Raw genomic sequence first — 18,383 nt, forward strand, 5'->3', positions numbered from 1 at the left:
AAATCCAGCTATAGGGTTTCCCTGGTGGCGCAGTGGTTGAGAGTCCGCCTGCCGATGCAGGGGACACGGGATCGTGCCCCGGTCCGGGAAGATCCCACATGCCGCGGAGCGGCTGGGCCCGTGAGCCATGGCTGCTGAGCCTGCGCGTCCGGAGCCTGCGCTCCGCAACGGGAGAGGCCACAACAGTGAGAGGCCCGTGTACCGCAAAAAAAAAAAAAAAAAAATCCAGTTATAGCATATTAACCAGTAAGAGTTTATTTTTCTCATGTTAACAAGGTCCAGAGGAGGGAAGTTCAGGGCTGTCACAGCTGCTCATGAAAGTCCTCAAGCACCAAAACTCATTGCAGCTTTCTTAGCTGCATGTAGCTGTTGCCCTTTATGTTTCCCTCATCTTTCTGACTACAGCTCAGATGAAGGTAGAACAAGCATCTTACAACCTAAGAATGATAGTGTCACAGTTTGAGACAAAAAAAAAAAAAAAAAAAAACCACCAAAAACCAAAAACAACTCCTCAAAAACAAAAACAAAAACGACAGCTCCTCCAAAAGCTCTATCCAATAGACCTCTGCTCACATTTCTTTAGCCAAAACCAGGTCACATGGTGAGCACAGGTTTGGCTACAAGGAATTCCTTCGAGGAAAATAGAGAGTGTTGCTTCTCTACTAAAAAGTGGGTTGCATTAACTGGAAGCAGAGAGAAGGAATATGCAGGAGAGTAGCAGTGTCTCAGTGTCTGCCACCATGAGTTTTTTGTTTTTTGGTTTTTTTTAACATCCTCATAGCTACATCTAAGCACAAAACCTGATCCAAAGATCATGGGTCTTTTATTTAGGTACAAGAAATTACTGACTAGTGCTAATTCCAGTTCAAAGCTTCTAGTTATTTTCTATGTTACTCTAGGAGATTGCAACTCAGAAAAAAAAAATATATGTTTGACACTGTAAGTTTTTAAGATGAGGGTCCTGCCTCAGAAATGTATGAAGCCCCAGTAAGTATAATGCTTTGCATAAAGAGGTCTGCATTTCTTCTGAAGTATGAATGGGATGGTTTTGAAAAATGAAGTTAGTCTTACCCCCAAAGCCTGGCAAACTAACCTAAAATGTACAGCACCTCCCAAGTAACCATGCAAAGCTAGCATCAGGTTGCCTAAGCGAAGACTGCAGTATAAACAAGAAGCTCAAATCAAATGTCTTCTTCAAAGTGTCTAAACAGTGAAGGAAAATAGAGAATACTGAAGGACTTTTGCACAGAACTGTGATGCTCTCACCCACAGACAGTGGGCTGCAGAGGGACATCTAGCTTACGAATGTGAAGAGAGGATCCTGCAGCATGTTCCTCGGGTCCAGGGAGAAGGAAGTTACTCTCTGTCGTTGGCATAATTGTGTCCCCTGAAATTTATATGTTGAAGTCCTAACCCCCATATCTCGGAATGTGACTTTATTTTGAAATAGGGTCATTGCAGATGTAATTAGTTAAGATGAGGCAATACTGGAGCAGGGTGGGGCCCTAATCCAATATAACTGCTGTCCTTATAAAAAGGGGAAATTTGGACACAGACAGGCACACAGGGACAGAGGCATGTGACGATGAAGGTAGAGACTGGGGTGACGCTTACACAAGCCAAGGAACCCCAAAGAATGTCAGCAAAACACCAAAAGCTAGGAGAGAGGCATGAAACTGAATGTCTGTCACAGTTCCCCGAAGGAAGCAACTTTGCTGAGTCCTTGATCTTGGCCTTCTATCCTTCAGAACTGTAAGACAATACATTTCTATTCTTTAAGACACCCAGTTTGTTGCACTTTGCTACCACAGTCCTAGCAAACTAACAGAAAGATGATGATGCCTGGCTTTAGACTTTTTCACCAAGAAAACAGATCTGAAGGCTACAGACCTAAGCAAACAGTTATTTTCCACAGTGTCAACTATGCACTTTACCCATTCTGATTGTTGGGCAAACTTACTAAGTTAATCTACAAAAGAAATACAGAAAGGTTGTGGCCTTGAATTCTGAAAAGTCTATCTAGTTTGTGTTTATGCATTTCCATATGGAAATTGTTTTATGGGATATTGGGGGAAGCCATAGTTGGAATCAGAAGCTAAAGTCTGATTCTCTGCTATGCTGATTAATTCATTGAAGGACTTTGGCAAATGACTTATACTCTCAAATTCAGTTTTGATTAACTTTAAAATGCAGACAATATCTAGCCCAAAGGAATGTTCTGAAGATTAAATGATGCGATGTAATACACACAGTTCTGTGGCTGGCACTTAGTAATCTTTCAAGAAGTTGTAATAATGCTAATACTTCTGAATTGGATCTACAGATAGTGTTGTAGCAGAAGAAAACATGATTTCTGAATCACAGTCAACTCTCAATAATCTATGATTATAATAAAAGGTTATTATAGGAAGTAAGACCGTTAATAGATATCTAAAAATTGTGGTTTCCAAAATGAAACTTTTTATTGTTTTTCATTATAGAACTTATATATGCTCATTGTAAAATTTTAAAATGATATAAATATGTATAAGGTAGAATTATAATTTTATACTTCCCAACTCCAAGATGAGTGCTTGTTTTTCATATTTCTTTAAATATGTCTGTGGTGTTTAATAGAAATTATTACAAATTATTTTAAATAAAAATGGATCATATCCTATATGCTTCCAACAGATTGATTCACCTCTGTTCAATAATATAGCTTCAACCTTTCATGCCATTACATACAACAAACCATCTCTCATTGTTTCAAAATGCTGTATAATAACTATGTTACACGGAGATACAAAAATTTATTTACTCAAGCTGTTTCAACATTCAGATTTGCTTGCAATTTATAAGATTCACAACACTATAATAAGTAAAAACTACACTTTGGAGATTGGATCTATTTTCTCCAATCTTTTAAAAAGAAAATAAGGCATTGTTGGAAGGAAGAAAAGGAAAAGTGAAAAGTTTATTAATTTATCTAATACATTTGGTGTATATAATGTCAAATAATGTATTTGTAGGTCGTCTTGTTGAATCTTACTAATAATTTTCCTGAATGAGAATTAACTGAATTGGGTGGCACTCTCGGAGTCATGTGTGCACAGCCTTAGATAAAAGCTATATAATCCAATAAAACTGGTCCTCATTGAAAATGTGATGAATCTAATCTAAATAATCTAGTCCCAGGTTTTCATAATTTTTCCAACATTTTGACATCCTGCAGGAATCCCACTGTGAATCACCTTTACAGCCAGATGGCAAAGCTTCTCAAATGATATGTCCAGAACTCACCCAGGCAGACATCCTAGGATCTTGGTTTCATTTTGCAGATGAAATGAGGCAGGGTTTAGACTTAACATTCATTAAGGGAGAGAAGAGAAATATTTTTCTTCAGTGTTAACTTTGGGAGTGTTGAGCAATGCAAACATTTTAGAGGCACCAGTTCTTGATAACATGCTGGCAGACATCCTGTGCAAGGAGACACCCTTGCTTGGAAAAATGACTCTCTTTTCTCTAGCGGGTCTACATATACTATGTGGTTTCAACCAAAACTCCACTGAGATTTTTCAACAGGATATTTACTAGTTGTTCCCAAAGCTAACAAAAAGAGTACCTTCCAAGAAGAGCCAAAAAGTTCTGTATCAAAAGAAACGAAACTCAATGTACCAAATCAAAATATAAAGTGACAATTATTAAAACATTGGGGTGACTGTCCGGAATAGACAAATAAATTGGAACAGAATATAAAAGTCTGGAAATGAACATATATAACAATGTATTATGTGATAAAGGGGATGCTTCAACTTAAATGGCAGTTGGAAAAAGTAGATACCTATTTGAAAACAAATAAGCTATATATTTCATTAAATACACAAATGAAAGCCTTAAATGTATAAAAGAAGCTTCAAAAAGCATTAGAAGGAAACAGATGCTAATAAGACTGTTAATAAATTATGGCTTGAATTATGAACATAAAGCACTAGAAAAAACTATAGGAGATATATATATCTATATAGAGAGATATGAAAGTCTTTCTAAGTAGCACACAAAAGTCAAAGAATACATACAGAAACACTGGTAGATTTTACTAAATCTTTCAAATCAGATACTTTGAAAGACATCATAAAAATCTTCAAAAAACAAGGAACAGCGGGGGAAAGTATTTACGAAAAATATCAATACTCATAATATTAATAGCTCTTATAAGCCTAAGAATAACGCACTGAAACCACTAGGAAAACGCACAAAGGATTTGAACAGACAGTTCAAAACAAGAAGAGAGCAAATCACCAATATATATTAAAAGATATTCAACCTCGTGGTTACCGAGGAACTAGAAATAATTAAAACAACACTAAGATGACATTTTTCACCCATTGGATGTACAAATATTGAAAAATAATATCTGGTGATGACAAAAGTGCAGGAAAATGGACACTTTCATGCACTCGATGCAAGGGCGCAAACAGAGCCTTTTTGCAATGTAACTTCATAATGTTCATCACATTCAAATGCATTTATAATTTGGGCCAATGGTCTCCCCTTTCAGTTTCCCTCCCACAGGCCTACTCACTAATGCTTAAAGATATTTGTGCAAGGGTGTTATTGCACTGTTATTTTCATAATTACCTGTGAAGCACATGCCAACTACACAAAACACATAAAATGATTGACAGGATGACTAGAGTGCTCAAAGGGACGAAAATACCCAGGAGAAACCTGGCTTGAGTAAACACTGTACAACGCAATTCACTAAAAATGGCTGGAGGATATACAGCATAGAAAGACATCACAGTTTTTCAGACTCTCACTCATTTCAAAGAAAGACCTAAACCTCGTATATAAAACACTAGAGTCAGGCTTCTGTTTTGTACCCTAAATTGTGCTTCTTTTCCACATGAAATCAAGGCACTCCTTAAGAAAACTTAATAAGAGGTTTTACATCAGTGCTTTCTAGTTCTGATGTCAAAAGTTAAAATGAATAATGACTATCTTCAACTGAAAACACACTCTTTCAGGGCAGTAAACAAAGTCACATATTTACTAAAGCTAGAGGTAAAGCTATCATCAAGGAAACATTGTTCCTTTGGCCACGGTCAGAATTATATCCTCACCAATAAATGTCTATAATATTCTTTTCTCTGCTTTTTGTTAAAGGTTCATGCAGTTCTAACTTCTACAGCCATGTTTATCCACCTAATTACATGGTGCAACCTGCATTTGGAAGGCTAGTTCAATTTCATTATAGTTTCCCACAGACAAAACAAAAATATCTGTTTAAACTCATCCATTGAATGAAAAATAACTACCGTTTTCCTAGTCAATTGATACCAATATTGGATTTGAGCACTACAATGATGAAAGATGCCTATCTGTCTGAGCAGAGAGCAAGAAATTTTAGGCTCAAAGAAAATCACCACAGCCTTTCTTCAAAATGGGTTCATCAGTAGGCTGCAAAACTCAGTTTTTGGATCACCAGGAAGACACCATTCCAAGTCCTTTTAACCACACACTCCCAGCTCCCAACCACTACTGATGCTGAAGTCTGTATATCTGGCTTCTCCTATCCCCCCAAAACCAAAGGACCATGTCTATCCCAGGATGGTGCATGCTTCACTTTCTAACAGTTAGCACTCCCAGACGCCTCTGGATCCCTGACATAGTATGCTTGTATGCTCTTAGAGCTACTTGCAAATAGAGGCTCCACTTACCTGTGTTATGAAGTACTGGATATCCAGGAACGTAATGATTAAGGCTTAGGACATAAAGTTGGACTGCTGAAGGAAATCCCAGCTCTGCCATGTACCTTGTATGTCCTTGAGCACATTATTGAATCTCCCTCATCATCAGTTTCTTTACCTGTAAAATGGGAACAATAAAAGCACTTATTGGGTTGCCAAGATCATTAAATAGTCTAGTATTGTGTCTGGAACATAAAAGGTACAGAAAACTTAGCTCCAATTGCTAGATTCTCATTATCTACCTGCACACCGTGCCTTAGTCAGCCTTAGCAAAACAGGTTACACAAATTCCCACGAGGCCAAGGGACCGCTTGCAGGTTTCCCCAGGCTGTGGGCAAGTACACAGCACTGAAGGCAATTCCACCAAGCAGGAAGTGAGCTGGAGAAGTTCCACCCAGACTCCCAGTCATGCCTGCCTCTCCATTTTCTATTTCACTTTATGGAGAACCAGATAAAAAGGACATTATTTCCACAGTTCTATGCCACTGTGTGCACATCTACTTTGTAAAACCAGGCTTTCTGCAGCCCTTGTTGTGCACACATGTGTCCACTGCTAGACTGTGAGCCTGAACCAAGTTCTGTCTCAGACAGGTTAAAGACACCTATTCATTTGATCATTCCTTCTCCTTGGAATCCTAATGCTTTCTTTAAGTGGCTCTGAGAAAAGTTGTTGTACATGTAGGATCTGAATTAAGTCTGGCCAGCCTGCTGCTTCTATACTAATTCTATCTTTTCTCTATGGTTTTCCCATAGCCACACTTAAAAGAATCAACGTTCATGCAGAGAGTATTCTGAGAATAGCTGCTGCAGTGTTTGCAGAGCTGTATCAGAGGAACTAGAGATAGCAGAAGTGTTATCTAGTTCAGAGGCCAGAAGCAGTATTGTTCTGAATACAATCAAATGGTTGATTTCTCTGAATGACCGAATGTAACTCCTATACATAGCCAATGAGTAAACGTGACCAAAGGCTGATTTTCCCGCTCAGTTGAAACCTCCAGCTAAATGAATCAAAGTAGTTCTATGAGAAAGTGAGGGGAAAACCCACCAGTAACTAGTCAAGAAATTTTCTAGTCTAACTGAGGAAGTAACTGGGGGGAAAAAAGGCAGAATGCCTAGCAAATCCATTGTTTTTCTGACGGCATCTCCTATGTGCTCCAAATCACCTAAGAGTTCCTTGGATTGGAGAGCGTATTACATTGCACTGATTGCCTTTATTCAGTTAGAGTGGAAACTGCCTGGGGACAAAGTCTCGCCTGGCATTAGTAGTAGCAGTGGATTTGGTGAGTCAGGTGCCTGGGTTTGAATACAGTATCCGCCATTTTATCTCTATGAGCCTGGACTAGTTATTCCATCTCTTTGGGCTTCACTTTCATTTTTGTAAAATGAGGACAATATTCCTATCTGCCTCATAAAATTATTGTTGGTATTGCTTGTATTAACTCATCCATCTAAAACCCTATGTCCGGGTCCAGGCATAATTACTGATGAGCAACAATTATCAGTTGCTATTGCTGAACACTGCTATCCTCCAAGTACAGAGTCCAGTGCACAGAAAATTCTCAAGACAATCGTCTCAAGACGATTTAATAAATCAATCCCAAGTGTTGCCTCATGGAACTGCTACATTGGTGAATAAATTAAATAGTTTGGAAAAACTGTGTACCTCATCAAACATTTCTGTTCTTTATTCATTTAGGAGGATTGTATGAAATTTTGTAGCAGTTCTATAGGGATAACAGGAATTTAAAATATGTCAAGGGAGTTGTTTCTTTATTCAACAAACACTTTTCAAACAGATACAGTGTTCCAAAAGTGAAAACACTAAGAAAATGACAAAAAGATAAAATTCCTATATCATTTTTATTGATAATAACAGGCTATATTTATCACCCACCACACAATGAGCATGGCGTTACGCTCATTATATATATTAGCTCATTTTATGCTGACAAAGTGGTTATTATGTCCATTTTAGAGAGAAGAAAACTAAGATTCGAACAAGCTCAGTAACTTGCCTGACAGTTTTCAGCTAGAGTATTCCAGAGTTAAATCTCCTCAGTATTTCCAAAGTCTGTTCTTTTTCTACTCTCTTACTATCCCTCTTTCAACATCGTACTATGATATCAGGCAGAATGAAATAAGTACTCTATTGGAGATACGAATAGAATATCATGGAGCTCCTGAACTCTGGAACTCTTGGAAGGAGAACAGTCAATCCAGATGGTGGAGAATGAGGGGTGACTTTATTCAGGGCATTTTAAATGAACCATATAAAATAAGCGGGATTACAGAGGGGAAAGAGGGAGAGGAAGGGAACTCCAGGAAGTAAAAACATATCAGCCAAGTCCCAGCAGTGTCACCTCACAGGGGAGAGTAGCTGTGTGCCAGGACTTAGAAAACAGGCTGCAAGTAGGGGCGGATTATACCTAGGTAAGGGCAGAATGGCCAGAGTGTTGGAAGAGACTGTTCTTTAAAGTACGGACATGATCTCTCTGCATATTCACAAACGTTACTGCATACCCGAAGCACAGATGAACTCGAACCCTACCTTAGTTTTGGAGAATCATCACAATTCCTATTTGAGCGGGTCTGACTTAATGGTGTTTGTATATAACACACACACATACAACTACGAGCGGACGATGTCTGAACAATCAAACCTTGGTCATTCATTCTCTCCACTCATTTTCTGCCATAAGGGAAATTACCCAGAGATTATTCTCAATCCTGCAAATAACTGATGAGCAAATATATAAGGTGAAATCAGTCTGTTGCAAGACCTGAGAGAGAGAGAGAGAGAGAGAGAGAGAGAGAGAGAGAGAGCGCGCACGTGCTTTATCAGTGGCTCCAAAGCAGGTGTTTTCAGAGGAATATAGAGTTTAGAAAATGGCAGGCCTGGGCATCAATATACAGCATGTCGTGGAGGAAGTTCACAGAACTGTGGGCCTTCAAGATGGTCTATTTCCCCCAGTTTTACAGGTGAAAAGTTTCCAGAGCCCTGGACCTGCACCACAACCCAGCACTCCTGTTGTTGCCCTGGACTGTCCTACCACTTCATCATTTAGTTGTTCTGAAAGCAGCGGCAGCGCCTCTAGAATACATCCCGTTTGCCTCTAAAAGGAAGGCTTTTTTTGGCTACAGCAAAAGGAAAGTGGGAAGATAAAACAAACTTTAATTCATCTGTTCTTACTCATAGGCTTCCCATCAAGGATGGGTTTTATCCTTATTTAGAATCAATACTAAGTAAAGAAAGTATAAATATACCAATTGAAAAACTCTTTCTGTGGATGCCTTGGCAGCCACAGTTAAATTGCTTGAGGTTTAGAGACACCATGCATTTTCCCCAGCGCTTATTCTGAAACCCTCAAGTGTTAAACTCAATCATTTCCTGGGACCCTTGATATAATAGAATCCAAGATACGTTAATAGGTTTTGTTTTGTTTTGTGTTTAGGAGGGAGGTTTGTAGTTCTGGGACAGGTAGGTAAATCCCTAACAGACCGATGGAGTTTTTGAAGCTTAATTGGTTGTGTTGAATATTTTTCCCCAAGAGATAAGAGTAACTATATTTAATCACTATGTCTGAGAAGAGTAAGAGGATCTGGGTGAAACTGAGGAATTTCCCCTGGGCATTTCCCATAGGTTAGCCTTGTGTCAAGGGATTCAAACCTCAGAGAGCTCCTAGAGCCTCTGTGTGCCACTATAGGAAGTGGCACAGACTCTTAATCAGGTGACATTATCACACTAACTACTATTATAATCCAAGGGAAAGTCAAACTCCAAAGAAAGTTTAGATTCTTCACGTGTAAAACAGGAGACTTGAACTAACACATCCCTTTAGAACCTTTCTAACACTGATCTATTCCATTTGTGGGGTGTTGTTCTGGGCAAACACAAAATGAACCACAAGATAAGTGCTCAGAGCTGAGCATTTTGAGCAAATAAAAGAAAAATGCATGTTGGGAACGCACCTAAAGGGTTTACAGCGGGATGTGTTCCCTAGCTTAAAATAAAAGAAAAATGCATGTTGGGAACGCACCTAAAGGGTTTACAGCTGGATTTGTTCCCTAGCTTAGAAAACCTGAAAACCTTTGGATGGTGCAGTCTCCGGGTCAATGAGTATCAAGTAGGTTCACTTTTTTAAGGACAGCAGGGGTGGATTTATCTTCCTAGTAGGTGAAACCAAAACAACCTTGAGTGAGGAGCCCAGATCTTGGGCTACTCTCTGGTCCCTTTTCCACTACATTATGCTACCTAGATTTTCTCCTTCAGACTTAAAAGAAAGAAGAACATGAAATGACAGGCAGATGACTTGGAAAATGTCAAACCATTATCTCCAGACTTTCTAAAAACTAGTTCCAGAAGATCTCTCATATAAAAATGTTTTCAAGGTGCAAAACATGTGGGATACTAGAAAATTCATCTCTCTCTTGGAGTTTAGAAAGCAACATTTTAAAAAAGCTCAGAAAGATCCTATTTAGAGAAAATCTGCGTGCATTTGCTTAAACTAGCATGTCCTAACTTATTTGGCCAGTGAAGACATACTCTACACAAACCACCAGTTATCATTGTATCTGATTTGCAAAGACATAGAAGTGATCATTCGTGTAGGCATATGGAAAGATCACTTTACCTGTACTTTGAAGTGACTATGTCTCCCACCTTAGCATGTGCCCATCGGTAGCTCCTTTTCCTAACTACCTCATTCAGCACAGTTTGCTTTTCAGTACAGTATTTGACAGCCTGATCTCAGTTGTTTTCGTTCCAGCCTTTGACATCACACTTCTGTATCCCCAAAATTACCTGGCATAATACTTGCAGGTCATGGATACTCAAATACTTGTGATGATCCTTTACACATTTAAAAAATTTTTTTATACACATTTAAAAATTTTTTAGTCATTCAAATGTGAATGCTCAAGTTGATCACGTGTACTTGGGCCAATCGGCTTCTATAGCCCATTGGTTTTGTGGGATGCTATCCAATGATGCACACCCAACCCTTCATGTGTCAGTTAGAAGAGTGCAGCAAATCTAATCTTTGCTTAAATATAAACCTGGAGTAAAAAGAAGCCACAAGAATCCTCCCTCAAAGCCAGTACACACAAATCAGGGTCAGCAGTTAAAGGCACATGGTCATCTGCCCAGTGACCTATCTTTACCCTTGGGAGCTGGTAAAGTTCCAGACAAGCCCTGGTGGGGAGGAGGGATGGTGAGGAAGAATGAGCCCAGAGCAGAGTGGCCAGAGGCTCCATGCGGCCTGGAGTGGCTCCATGAGACCTGCCATTGGTTAGAATCCCAAATGATAAGGTCACAGCCAGTAACAAGTAGCAGATACAAATGGGCACAGGGAACCACATGTAGCCATATGCACATATCGATCAGAAGGAACAAAAACAAATTATTTAAGATGAAATATGTTGGTGGAAACAAATGCATAGGTACAAAAGAAACTGGAGCATTTGTACACTGTTGTAGGGATGCAAAACGGTGCAGCCACTATGGAAAACAACCTAAATGTGGAAACAACATTTAGGAAACAACCTAAATGTCCATTGACAGATGAATGGATAAGGAAAAAGTGGTATTTATACACATGAACTATTATTCAGCCTTTAAAAAATGAAATTCTGTAATATGTGACAACAGGAATGAACCTTGAGGATATCACGGTAAATGACACAAGCCAGTCACAGAAAGATAAATACTGCATGATTCCATTTATATGCGGTATCTAAAACAGCCAAATTCAGGGACTTCCCTGGTAGTCCAGTGGTTAAGACTTCACGCTGCCAAGGCAGGGGGCGCAGGTTCGATCCCTGGTTGGGGAAATAAGATCCCACATGATGCGTGGCACAGTCAAGTAAATAAATAAATAATTTTTTTAAAATAAATAAAATAGGGTGTCCCTGGTGGCACAGTGGTTGAAGAGTCCGCCTGCCGATGCAGGGGACACGGGTTCGTGCCCCGGTCCGGGAAGATCCCCCATGCCGCGGAGCGGCTGGGCCCGTGAGCCATGGCTGCTGAGCCTGCGCGTCCGGAGCCTGTGCTCCGCAACGGGAGAGGCCACAACAGTGAGAGGCCCGTGTACCGCAAAAAAAAAAAAGAAAAAAAAAAAGAAATAAAATAAAATAGTCAAATTCATAGAACCACAGAGCAGAATGGTGGTCACCAGTGGCCAGGGGAAGAGAGAAGTGGGGAGTGACAAATCAGCGGGCATAAAGTTTTGGTTAAGCAAGATGAACAGATTCTAGAGACCTGCTGTACAACACTGCACCTGTAGTCAACAATAACGTGTTCCACACTCAAAAATTTGTTAAGAGGGCAGATCTCAAGTTACGTTTCTTACTACAATAAGATTTTATAAAATAAAAGATGAAATAAAGGTCCTTGAGATGCTGTAGGTACTTAATACATTGCATCATTATTCTGACTCAGTGGGCTCTGAATAAGAGGGTTTGCTTTAGTGAATAAGAACATGTGTAGACTGGAGTCTAACATACTGTGTTCAAAATCCTCCTGATGCCTCAATTTTATAAGATTAAAATTAGGGACTTCCCTGGTGGTGCAGTGGTTAAGAATCTGCCTGCCAATGCAGGGGACACGGGTTCGAGCCCTGGTCCGGGAAGATCCCACATGCTGCGGAGCAACAAAGCCCGTGTGCCACAACTACCGAGCCTGCGCTCTAGAGCCCACGAGCCACAACTACTGAAGCCCGTGTGCCTAGAGTCCGTGCTCAGCAACAAGAGAAGCCACCGCAATGAGAAGCCCACGCACCACAACGAAGACCCAATGCAGCCAAAAATAAATAAATAAAATAAATAAATTTATATTAAAAAATTAAATGGAATTATATAGGGCATATAGCATGGAGGCAGTTCCTAACATATAGTAAGTATACTTTGAACATGTTTTTTAAAAATAGGATAGTGTGAAGACCTTACTATTTTGTCATTATTAGTTGGTCTTTCTTTAAAGTTCACAACCTCCAGATTTGCTCGACACATCTCTCTTGGCTTACTTCACTTTTCTCTTTTGTTTCCCTCCTCTCCCTTCTCATTCCTGTGTCATTTTTTCTCTCTCTGATCTCTTATATACCAGGTCAACCACAGTCTTTTAAATGCCTACTCCCCTCCAGTGAGAGAGGGAGAGACAGAAGTTGGCCATGGAGTGAAGGAGGGTCACAGTAGCTCTCACACATCTCAGGATCTGCGGAACAATGGAGGACAAATCATTTTTCATCTCCCATGAAGCTGCCAAAATCTAGCCTCACTGCTCTGCTCCTGAGCTCATAAGAGCACCCTAAGCTCACTCGGTTCTTGGTTTAACTGCCTTTGCGATAAGGGCACATACCAACCCATAATACTTAGGTAACCATCAGGCTACTGTCCAAGACATACTGGCTCCTTTCTTTAAGCGGAAATTATTTACTTAACAAATACTTCCCAGAAATCAAATGTCAGTCAGCTACTAATTTGAAAAACAAGCAAATTCAACAATTTAGCAGAATTGGCTCCAAGCAACACACATGCATGCAAACATCTCTCTAATAGACACAAACAATTTTTAAGTAATCTTTTAAAAAGTGAGTACAAAATATAAACAGAAAAATACACAAATTACAAGGTTAAAGCCTGATAAATTTTCACAAAGGGAGCACACCCAATCAACCATCACCCTGACCAAGAAATAGAACATTTCAAACATCCCAGGGTACTTTATCACCCCTTCTTTCAGTCACCACCCCTCCAAGAGTTTTAATACCATAGACTAATTGCCTGATTTTGAACTTTTCTTAAATAGAATTAATCAGTCTCTGGTCTCTTGTGTCTGGCTTCTTCTGCTCAACATATGGTTATAAGATTCATCCAAATGAGGGACTTCCCTGGTGGCACGGTGGGTAAGAATCCGCCTGCCAATGCAGAGGACTCGAGTTCGATCCCTGGTTCAGGAAGACCCCACATGCCACAGAGCAACTAAGCCCGTGCACCACAACTACAGAGCTTTTGCTCTAGAGCCCACAAGCCACAACTACTGAGCCTACGTGCTGCAACTACTGAAGCCCACGTGCCTAGAGCCCGTGCTCCACCACAAGAGAAGCTACTGCAAGAAGCCCATGCACCGCAACGAAGAGTAACCCCCTCTCACCACAACTAGAGAAAGCCTGCAAGCAGCAACAAAGACCCAACGCAGCCAAAAATAAATAAAATTAAATCTTTTAAAAAAAATTCATCCAAGCAATTCAGGTATCATCAAATTTAGCTGATGAAAATGTAAATTAATTTTAATAATTCTCAAAAGTTTAGAGTATATCAAGTCTTAAAATGTTCACATCCCAGGGCTTCCCTGGTGGCGCAGTGGTTGGGAGTCCGCCTGCTGATGCAGGGGACACGGGTTCATGCCCCAGTCTGGGAAGATCCCACATGCCGCGGAGCAGCTGGGCCGGTGAGCCATGGCCATTGGGCCTGCGCGTCCGGAGCCTGTGCTCCGCAACGGGAGAGGCTACAACAGTGAGAGGTCCGCGCACCGCCCAAAAAAAAAAAAAGTTCATATCCCTTGATCCAATGATTCTACCTCAAATAATCCATTCCAAAATTTTTTAAATAGGTGAGAATTTACATTCTAAAATGATTATTAAAGATATATTTAACTGTGATGAAAATAACAATATGGGAATAGTTTAAAAAAAGAAAGATTCATCCATGCTATTGCATGCAGCCATAGTCCCTTTGTTTCACTGATGTAGATTAATCCTCAGCAGCAGATTTCCATTAGCTTTATATACCAAACCCAGCACACTTCTGATCGCTTATAAGCAGGGGTTATATATGGACTAGAGGCAAGATCAACAATCTGCTTAACTCTTAAACAGTTCTTTTTATTTATTCTTTCTCATACAGACTTCTCCTTGGCAATAACCTGAGACCAGCCATTGGAAAAAAATAGCTTTCAAATTATGAATTTCCTGCCTCCTTTTTCCAGGCTCTGCCCCACCAGTGATTCTCCACTTCCCCCCACTACCTCTCCTACTTCACCCACCCTTCCCAAAGGTATGAACATCCGGAGTCTGAGGTGTAATATTTCCCTTCCCTACCAATATGAAAAAAAAAACCCTACATGGGCAGAGGATGTTGGACAGTTTTCAATCCCTGTCTAATGGGGTCTTCACACTCTTCACTGTTTTGTTTGAAGTGTCAATGGGTGTTCACACAAATATATATAAGAAGAAAAATTGTTCCCACATAAAAAAGTTATTTAGGATCTATCTGGGCCAATACTGTTTCCTACCACTTGCAGTAGGTGGAGAAAAATGAGAGTTGACTATAATGACCTAAAGTGAAGGTGAATGTTACATCCAAGCAAGTGGATGCCGAGAGACCATGCACGTGTTTGACTCAGCCATGGAAAAAGCCCTGGAGCATGGAAGAAAGATGGAGATGCTAAAAATGGAAGAAAGGAAGCATACCAGGCAATACAGTTGCTCCACAATGTCATTCCTGCCCATCCCAGAGGGGCATAAATAGAAATATTCTGGAATTTAGTACTACTGATATTTAAGCCTAATTTCCTGCAAGGTCAAGACTAATAGTGAGTTGTGTGTTTTACTAACTTAGGTTGCAAGCGCCTTTGGGCGGATCTGGTACCTTCTTCTGTATCTCACTCGCCGCCAAGAACACTGTTAGCCATCAACAAAACCATAACAGACCTCGAGTCTTCTCCAAAGGCCAACAAAAACACACACACTGAGCTAATGGGGACATTTACAGGCAAGAATTGTGCACCAAGCCTGTTTTCTATTTGTTTTGATTTTGTTCTTCTAGCTGTAAATGAAAAAAAAAACCTATTTTTAGAATTTCAAAAGGCTCTCTCTGAGATCTGTCCTCTGAGTTCACAGTAATTTCAGGAAAATGGGAATGTAGTACTTAACACTGCAAAGAATAAATGTATACTTTGAGAACTGTTTGGTTATTCCTCCCCCACCCCTATATTCTCTTCCCTTTGGAGAAACCTAGAAAAATAATTTTGTCCAAGGCCACCCTGAAATTCAGTGACAATTCCAGGAATAAAATTTAGATGTTTCTTTCAACATCGTCCCTGATCCAGCCTAGGAATAGTCATTTTCCCAATATTTCCAATGTAAGTGTCCTTGTGATGGGCCAACTCATTTGTGTTTCTGAAAATAACGCAACTTGATGGAGATAGGGATTGTGAACAATAGACACTGAAGCAACACAGACTCAGAGACTAGTAGGTTGCTCTATGAACAAAAATGGCTTTGACTTCAACCACGGTTCTTTGAACCCAGAGAAAGACTGCATATAATGAGTGTCAATCACTGGAAAACTCAATGGTATTAATGGAGCTTTTATTGTAAGTACTCAGAACATGAAAGTTTCTGTGTCCCTCATATTCTCTTCCTCCAAAATACTAGTAGAAAATGATACAACTGAAAGTCATGGACTTTATCCACCAAAAAAATAAATAGATGAAAATTTTTGGAAGAGCCAAAACATATCAGCACAGGAGCCAAAACATACCAGCCAAAACATACCAGAAAATTGTAATGCAACATGGTAGAGCAGAGAGAAAATGGACCATAGAGGCAGATACACCTGACTAGCAATTCCAGTTTTACTTGTTACTAGTTCTGCAGCTTTCTAAATCTCTCTCAGCTTAAATTCTTCATTTATAAAATCGGGACTGAAATATTTTTTCAGAGCTCTTTCAACTGCAATTATCAAAACAACCCAATTTTTGTATAATCAAAAGCATAAATAAATAAGAAATAAAAGAAATTTATTGACTATGTAACTAAAAAACCTAGGAGTCTCTAGCTTCTGGTACACTTGGATTCAGGTACTCAGTACTGCCAGGAAGTGATCTCTCCCATATGCCTTCTTTCTTCTGAAATGGCTTAATTTTCAAGTATGCTTTCCCATCATGATGGTCCCCAGAACTCAAGGGTAATATCCTCATAGCCCCAAGTCTAACGCGATGAAGGCTTCTCTTGGCCAACAGGTGTAACAAGAGTTTACGAACTGAACGTCATTTATTCTGATCAGTTATAAGTTCAGAGCTGGAGGCATCACTGGAAGGTATTGTACATCAGAGTGCTATTACCTGGATAAAGGTAAAAGACTTCTGGAAAGGCCAAAGCAACCAATGTCTTCTACAATGAATCTCAGCATTATTGTAGAAGCAAACAAATACAACTTATTCTAGTACCCTATAATTTCCATTAAGACAACAATAAATTAACGTCATTCTTATAGGTGGAGGAATCTTTGACATCCAGGAAATATTTGCTTGTATTGACCCCAGTTAAGCACACAACACACTTAGTAGTGAAATCCCCATGATCCCCACAGTATTCTGCCCAAATTAGGTAAGGGTGCAAGATGAGATTTTAGCTGGATTGAAAGGGACACAGGAAAGAACAGAGAAGAACAAGCAAAGAAGAACAGAGAAGTCATTCTAAGGGGAAGTAATAAAACCAGACAATGATGATATCTTTTTCATATAAGAAAGAGTTTTGTGGGTAAGATGAGCATTCTAACCACCAGAAAATGGCATATCATGAAGTAACTTTGTAAATATTCTAGTAGGAAGAGTTTGCATACCTCCAACAAAAATATAATTTACAGAATTAAGTTGTTTAAAATGTCATTAGCGTGGAAAAATATTTTTGGAAGTACTCATTCAACAAAGTTCTTTGGAAAGATACTCCTCTTCCTTAAGCTGGTCTGCATTCAATGAGGCAGGCTGTGTGCAAACATAAATTTGACAGATGAGATTCAGCCCTCTTCATTAAGGACACAATTAGCTCACTCCAGTACAGATGAGGATTTATTGGTTTAAGCATGTTAATAAAAGCCTGGCTGCAGCAGAGAAACAAAAAATAGTTCAAAATGAGAAAAATTGCATTAATATACATGATGTGGGTTCTAACTGGGGCCAAAATGAAAACTACTTCCTGGATTTCAGATAGAGATCTGTCCAACAACAACCTTATTTTGAGCATTTTGAAGGCAGACTTCGAATAAATAATGAAAAGCAAGACAGAAACATTTAACCAAATGTGAAAAGTTTTTTTTAAACACATGGAGAGTGCCAACCATAAATAATTTTTGCAAGCAATACTAAGCCAGACTTACCATCCTTCCGGTAATGCACCTACATCAGACACCAAGAATCTTTATTTCTGGCTGTGATGAATTCAGATGAGTTATCCCGTTCTCAAAAAGATGTCTACAGAAGGCTCTACTGACTGCCAAAAGCACTATTCTCTCAAAATAGAAACCCTTTCTCAGTTTGACTTAAGTCTGTTATGATAATCTCGGGGAATTTACCAGTCTGGGAAGATTTATTTCATGGAAATGAAGTGTTCCCAAGGTTTAAATAAATTCACTCCATATTTCGGGAAATGAGAATGTGATATATTTTGCATGCTGTTTTAATAGAAGAAGCAATAGCTCTTTCTACAGGGTGCTGTGAGCTATTGAATAAAAGCTGTTGTATGGTCACAATCAAGGAGTAAAAACAAGACCTTGAAAACAGTGAATATAATAAACTAAAATCTTCAGAAAATAAGGGCACTTTAAGGCCGTAATGGCAAAGCACTAGGTTCCAAAACAAAAAATTCAATTCTAATT

The 18,383-nt window shown here is 39.4% G+C and overlaps 1 protein-coding gene across 6 annotated transcripts in view; it reads right to left on the reverse strand.

The window, feature by feature from the left end:
- The window catches only part of COLEC10 (collectin subfamily member 10), a 451,965-nt gene that overhangs the window by 288,119 nt on the left and 145,463 nt on the right, over positions 1-18,383 (reverse strand). For 5 of the 6 annotated variants that reach the window (XM_079901499.1, XM_079901501.1, XM_079901496.1 and 2 more), the window contains one exon: positions 5,703-5,850. The gene's annotated coding sequence lies outside the window, so the exon portion shown is untranslated. Of the gene's footprint in view, positions 1-5,702; positions 6,130-18,383 lie in introns of those variants that run through there. The other variant, XM_079901498.1, reaches the window with a different exon arrangement.

This window comes from Stenella coeruleoalba (genome assembly GCF_951394435.1).
Source record: "Stenella coeruleoalba genome assembly, chromosome: 17".
NCBI lineage: Eukaryota > Metazoa > Chordata > Mammalia > Artiodactyla > Delphinidae > Stenella > Stenella coeruleoalba.